The sequence below is a fragment of the Tupaia chinensis genome, unplaced genomic scaffold (genome assembly GCF_000334495.1).
Source record: "Tupaia chinensis unplaced genomic scaffold, TupChi_1.0 Scaffold000477_1, whole genome shotgun sequence".
In the NCBI taxonomy this organism is placed as follows: Eukaryota; Metazoa; Chordata; class Mammalia; order Scandentia; family Tupaiidae; genus Tupaia; species Tupaia belangeri.
The window spans coordinates 3,914,619-3,922,311 of NW_006159986.1; positions in this window are offsets into that span (position 1 = coordinate 3,914,619).

Sequence of the window (7,693 nt, forward strand, 5' to 3'; positions counted from 1 at the left end):
CGTGGTGTCCTCCATGGCTACCCGGAGCCGTGCGGGGCCGGCCTGGTGGAGCGGGAGCTGGAGCCGGAGACCCCGAAAGAAGGAGAAGCGGGAGGAGGGAGAGTGAGCAAGAGTGGAGAGCAGAGGAAACTTGAGCCACGTCCGTGCGCACCGGGACAGCGGCCAGAACTGTGGGGCGGGGAATCCGTGCGCTCCCCGGCTCCCAGGCCAAACTTCCGAGTCTCGTTGGCCATTGGCTGGTCCCACCCCAAGTGGGAGGGACCGGGGCAGAAGGGGGAGACCGACAAGGGGGGGAGGATACAGAGGGGGACCCAAGAGCCTAGTGCCCCACCCTATCCAGGATGGTTGGAATAGTTGGAGCCGGAGACTAGGGTTTGGGCTGGCAACAGAGGCGGCGGGAGCGGGACTGAGCGGAGGAATGTGAGCTGAGAAAGGGAATCAGGTTCTAAGAGTGTCGCTCTACTTTCTCTCGCTGTTTTTGCTCATCCGCAATCCCTTTCCAACTTTTTAAGATATAAAGCTGGGACTCAGGTGGACCATGAGATCCAGAGGCAAAATATTACGCTTGCCTGCACGGAAGAGACCTTGCACTCCACAGTCTTTTCTGAGGGATCTCATTCTCTCCTTCGGAAATTACCAATCTCTGTTTATTTTTATTGATTTATTTATATTTTTGCCATAGAGTGTTTTCAGTCATGGGGGCGGTACGGGGGGGGACCACCCCCACACCCCGGAATGGCCACACTTCATTTCCTTTTCCTGTCCGGATTTTGGGCACGCAGGCCAATTTGTCAACACTGTATATGGGATCCAGCGCCTCCACCACTACTCTACCCACTGACCCCAGCCCCTGTTCTAAAAGTTTGAGGGGTCGTTTGGGGAAAGGAAGGGAGAACTTAGCTTAGGGCCACCGTGGTGGTGAGAGGCTAGAGAGCTCTTCTAGGTTCCTCTTAGAATGACCCTAACAGAGCAGGATTTAGATGGGCAATAAAGCAGAAAGGAAAGCCTTTTACCTACATTTTGCCTCTCTTTTATTTTTATTTAAAAAAAACTTTTTTTTTCCAGTGGGGGTATGGGCTCTCCAGAAAGAGAACTGTCACCCTCCAAACGGGCATCATCATGCCGGAATCCCTTCTCTGTGTCCCCATCCAGACAGGATGTTTGTTTTTCAAGCCTCTGGGGCCTGCATTGAAACTGTGGGTGGACCATGTGGGATCTGGCTCCCTTAACCACTGCCTCTCACATCTCTTTAAAGTCCACCTTCTCTGTACCCTCATCAAATCCCACCTCATTTGACAAACAGGAAAAGAAGGGCACAGAGGGGCCAGGAGCGGGGGCAGCTAGTCTGTGGCGTCTGGGAAGGTTCTGGCTTCTAATCTGGAGCTCTCCCTGAGTACACCAGACTCTCGCCTGCTAATGATCTTAGCTGGCTGTGCCGGAGGGTGCATTATGGCATCAAGACCCTTTTGGGGCAGTTGTCTAGTTAATGAAGTCAGATCCCACCCGGCCTACTGAGGTTCCCGTCATAACCTGCAACTTGAAAAACTCTCAGAGTGCACGTGTGTGCATGCTCCAACTCTGACCCGGATGAAGAGATGAAGGGATTGTGGCATGACCCTGTCCCACTGGGGGGCTGCTTTCTCCCTCTCTCTCTGGTGAGTACACACATCCTCTAACAGTATTTTTTTAGAATTATTTATTTAATGTTATTTATTCACTCATCCATTTAAATTTGATCAGAGAGAGATACACATGGAGAGAGAGAGAGAGAAAGCCACCAGGTCGGGAATTCGAACCATGGTGGGCCATGTGCGAGTGTCCAGCGCCTTAGCCACCACGCTACCTGCTGGTCCCTGCTCTAACAAATTTTTGAAAAGATTCTGTTGTGGGTGCTATCTTTCTCACTCCTTTGCTCATGGAAGAAATAATAAACTTTTTTTTTTTAGGTTTTTGCCACAGGGCTCACGTACTTGCCAGAGAGAGAGAAAGAGAGGGAAAAGCGAGAAATCAACCCCCAGGGAGGATGGCCACGCAGCAATCCCTTCTCCTCCATTTCCTCTTGGGATTTTGGGCACATACTACACGCATCTGGCATGACTTTCAAGCTGCCAGGTTTGGGACTCCAACAATACTTGGTCCTATGGGAATCCATGTTGCCACCTGCTGGCCCCTATATAAACTATTTTTACCATTTAAAAAAAGATTTTATTAATTTATTAATTTTTTTTTTTATTTGACCAGAGACAGAGAGGGAAAGTGAGAAAACAAGTCACCAGGTCTGGGACTTGAACCACAGTCAGCCATGTGGGAGTCCAGCACCTTAATCGCCAGGCCACCTGCGGTCCCCATATAAACTATTTTTTTATTATTATTTTTTTCTGAGAGGTTTTCGCTGTAGGGTGCGTGTGCTTGCCAGACAGACAGAGAGAGACATAGAGACAGAAAGCCAGAAATCACCCCCCAGGGAGGATGGTCACGCTGCAGTCCCTTCTCCTCCATTCTCCTCTGGGGATCTTGGGCGTGCACGCACATGCGCCCGGCGTGAGTTCTAAGCCACTGGGTCCAGGACACAAACCGCGGTCGACTACGTGGGAATCCAGCGACATAGCCATTAAGCTAACTGCTGGTTCCCGCCATATAAACTATTTTTAAAAGGAGCATCTGGAGAAGGCAAGTGACTTGCCGGAGGTCACTCGCAGGCTAGTATTGGCGCTGACAGTTGAACCGGGCCTCGGGACTCCTGCTCTCTTGCTCTTCGCACCTTAGTGCTCTGTTCCTCTCACTAGGGCAGAGACACCAGCAACCGTGGTCACCCCACATGTGTCATTTTTGAGCCTGCTGTCCTGAGGACGAACTAAATCATATTTTCATTCATACTTGGTACAAAGGAGCAAGGCGTTCTGAGCAGGCCTAAGAAGGTTGTGCAGAAGTCCAGAGAACCAGAGGCTGCACATCCCCCAGCTCGCTGTCCAGCGCAGCGCTGGCTCTGTGAGCGCCGGGGAACCGCACCAGCTCCCTTTCCCACAGAAAAGCTGTAAACCTTTTCCCTGCTTAGGAAATGAAGCTTGGGTTTCCCCAGCTGGCTGGACAATGATCTGGACAAAAGGGCATTTCTAGTCCAGCCTCCGTTATCTTTAGGAAGAGTGAAAAATGGCTCTGTGGGGACCCTCAGGTCTCATCAGACCAGTCAGAAAACCTACCAACCCAGAAAGGACCTGGGGACCTCAGTGTCTTGGCTGTTCCTCAGAAACAGGTGGCTTTGTCATTAGAAATTTAACTAGAATGAACTGGTATATATCCTATGGCCGGGAAAGACATGACACACTTTTACATAGGAAAATGTGTCCTGGCTTTCCTGACAACCTAATAAAACATGAATGTACGCATATGATTGCTAGAATTGACAGATCACCAGCCTATTTTAGAATTTAATAAAAATGTATTATAGCAATTTAAGTTCCTTCTACTGAGGATTGATAAAGCTTTAGCAAAAAGGAAAGTGCAGTAGACAACCTCCAGGACCTTCATAATGTCCTCACATTAAAAAAAGTTTTTAATTTTTAACATACAACACACAGGTACAAATCGCAAATAGTGATACACAAAGAAATACAGTAAAAAGGTTTTTGTATTATTTATTTTTCTTTTAACTTGCTACAGGATGCATGTGCTTGCTGAAGAGAGACAGAGAGGGGCAGGCAGGTGGCATGGTGGTTGGGGGCACTGGACTCCCACATGTCCAACCACGGTTTGAATCCCGGACCTGGTAGCTTGCTTTCTCACTTTCCCCCCTCTCTCTCTCCCTCTCTCGTTCTGTCCCTCTCTGGTCAAATTAAAATAAATAAGTAAAGATTTTTTTTTTTATTATTAAAAAAAAAAGAGAAAGTGAGAGATCATCCCCCTCACCCCCCCAGGGGATGGCCATACCTCAACCCTTTCTCCTCCATTCTCCTCTCAGGATTCTGGGCGCACATACACATGTGCCTAGCATGTTTTCCAACCCACTGGGTCTAGGACTTGAACTGTGCAGTCGGCCATGTGTGATCCAGTCGCCTTAACCATCATGCCACTAGCCAGCCGAAGAAATTTTATTTCTGCCCCTGTCTCCATGAACTATTGGATTGTCAGAGAAGTCTCGGCACATTTTGACTAGACAAACAGAAAAAATACGTTGTTACTTTTCTGACAACCCAATAGTTTTCCTCCCATGAGACACTTGTTACTATTTTCTTGTGGAATCCTCTATAGAAACTGTCCAAACATATGCTCACAAACACAGATCTTCTATGTGCACCCACACATATTACATCAACACTTGGCTTTTTCCAGTTACTCTTTTTTTTGGAGAGGTTTTTGCTATAGGGCGCATGCGCTCACCAGAAAGAGAGACAGGGAACCAGCAGTTAGCGTAAAGGCTATGTCGCTGGACTCCCACGTAGTCGACTGCGATTCGCGTCCCGAACCTGGTGGCTTAAAACTCACGCCAGGCGTGTGTGCGTGCGTGCCCAAGATCCCGAGAGGAGAATGGAGGAGAAGGGATTGCGGCGTGGCGTGGCCATCCTCCCTGGGGGGTGATTTCTCGCTTTCTGTCTCTATGTCTCTCTCTGTCTGGCGAGCGCACGCGCCCTATAGTGAAAATCTCTCCAAAAAAAAAAAAAAAAAAGAAAGAGACAGAGAGACAGAAAGCGAGAAATCACCCCCCAGGGAGGATGGCCACGCCACACCGCAATCCCTTCTCCTCCATTCTCCTCTCTAGATCTTGGGCACGCATGCACACGCGCCTGGCATGAGTTTAAGCCACCCGGTCCAGGACTCGAACCACAGTTGACTACATGGGAGTCCAGCGACACAGCCATCACACTAACTGCTGGTCCCTCCAGTTATTCTTTTTTTAATTTGCCAGGGGGTACATGTGCTCACCAAAGAGAAAGAAAGAGGGAGAAAGCACCCCCCTCCCTCCCGGGACATGGTCCCATCACAATCTCCTCCATTTCTCTCTCCCTTCAAATTGTGGGCACACATTCACAGATCTAGGTATGTTTTTCAAGCTGCCAGTTCCAGGACTCAAACCTCATGGTTGGTCATGTGGAATCCAGCCATTTTAACCAGGCCATGGGCTGGCCCTGTTTCCTGCTTTGTCCAATTATATTATTCTAGAGATTGTTCTGTATCGATACATAGAGAACTGCCTTACTTTCCAATGTATGGCTGTGCTGTACTTACTTAACTAGTTCCCAGCCAGGGGAACGTCACAGGTTACAATGGAAAACTCACTGGAGGAAACCTCACTAGAGGAGGGAGGCTTGCTGAAGAGAAACTTTAGAACTTGATTTGTGTGGTTTTGGTTTTTGGTTTTGTGTGTGTGTGGATACATGCTTGCTACGGGAAGTAAGTCCATAGCATTCCGGGTTTCTCATCAGGAAAGTATTTTTATTCTACTTCTTCGAAAAGGAATGCTAGTATTTTCAGATGAGTCAAGTAATGTCCCAGGGATAGACCCGTGAATATATCTGACTCATTTGATGTCTTCATAACAGAATTTTTGCAAAAGGGCCCTACCCTCCTGCATACCTAACCTACGTTGGAGAAAGCTATATCAGCCAGTGTCGTTCATGTTCCTCTTCTTCCTAAATGCCAGCTAAGTCCAACAGGGGGCATGTTGCGCCTTAGTGCGCTAGCTCTACCAACACAGACACCCAGAACTGGAGCAGAACAGTCCTTTCCAGGCATTTCCCTCTGTTTCAGTGAAAAGAAGCAGTTTCTCTCCATCTGTAGTTGCATCCAGCATGCCATTGCTTGCATTCAGGGTAGAAGATTTGCATTTTGCATTGCTCACTCCATTTGCTGAAGGGCACACTGTTTCATTGTGTGTTTTCTGCCACCTAGACAGAGCCCATAAAAGGGATAGTTAGGTCAAAGCAAACAACCCCTTTGGCCCAGAAAGAGGACACCGGGATGCAACCATGTGAGCAGCTAGAATCACACTGCGCTATCGTATTTCTCCATCCATCTATTTGTTCAATAAAATACGACTGACTTCTCACCATGACCCGCTAGTAGGCTAGGGACTTCCATGAAGATGAATCAAGTCCAGTCTCTCCTATAGAGTAACTCCCAGTATAGCCGGGAGACAGGTGCATAGTTTCAGACAAAATGTGGAAGATTCTCCCCAGCTTAGAAAAGATGGCTACTGGGGCCATCAGGTGGCGTGGTAACTAAGGTGTTGGACTCCCACAAGCCTGACTGGGGTTTGAGTCCCAGACCTGGCAGCTTGCTTTCTCATTCTCCCTCCTGGTGAGCATGTGTACCCTATGGTAAACTTAATAATAATAATAATAAATCAAATAAAATTAAATTAAATAATTCTTAAAAAAAAGAAAGAAAAGGTGGTCACTACTTCGGGTGGTGTGGGGGAGTGGAGAGGGGTCCCTAGGGGGAGAGTCTGTAGGTATAAAGAGACGCAGAGACCGCAACCTCAGTGACAGTGTAAACAATGATAGTACATGAGGGAACAGCCAGGCATTGTTCATCTCCTCCGATCATGGTTCTGAGTTTTTATCAGTTTACATTTAGGGAGACTCAACAAAATTGAATTCAGTTTTGGATACATGCTGGGAGAGACCCCAGGGAGACATGTTTAGTTAATAATAAACAGTTGGGATAAATGATGTTATCTTCACATCAGAAGTCACCCCGTGAGGATATTAACCCTCAGCAGCTGGCTCACAGCTGCCACAAACCACAGTGACATTTCCCACTAGCCGTATAGGTACTATTCCTGACTCTATAAGATATGTGAAAAGTGAATATAATATTTGTATACTCCTTTTCCTCAAAAATCCCTTATTTTCTTCTCTTTCAAATGTTAATGCAAGGACCAGCAGATGGCATAATGGTTATGTTGCTGGACTCCCATGTAGTCGACCATGGTTCGAGTCCCGGACCCAGTAGCTTAAAACTAACACTAGGTGTGTGTGTGTATGTGTCAAAAATCCCAAGAGGAAAATGGAGAAGGAACTGCGGCATGGCCATCCCCGCCGGGGGTGATTTCTTGCTTTCTGTCTCCCTGGTGAGCACATACACCTGATAGCAAAAATCTCTCTTTAAAAAAATAAAAAACCAGGGAACCAGCAGTTAGCGTAATGGCTCTGTCGCTGGACTCCCACGTAGTCGACCGCGGTTCGTGTCCTGGACCCGGTGGCTTAAAACTCATGCCGGGCGCGTGTGCGTGCATGCCCAAGATCCCGAGAGGAGAATGGAGGAGAAGGGATTGTGGCGTGACCATCCCCCCTGGGGGGTGATTTCTCGCTTTCTGTCTCTATGTCTCTCTCTGTCTGGCGAGCGCACATGCCCTATAGCGAAAACCTCTCAAAAAAATAAAAATAAAAATAAAATAAAAAAACAAAAACCTGTCTTGGGCCAGTCAGGTGGTAGTTAACTTGACTGGATCCCACATGACTGACCACACACGTTGAGTCCCAGACCAGCTGCTTAAAAAACACACCAGGGGTCAGGGACCAGCAGGTGGCATGGTGGTTAAGGTGCTAGACACTCCCATATGGCCCACTGCAGTTCAAATACCGGACCTGGTGGTTTGCTTTCTCACTTTCCCTCTCTCTCTCTCTCTCTGTATCTCTCTCTGGTCAAATTAAAATAAATGAATGAATAAATAAAATAAAAAATTATTTTTTAA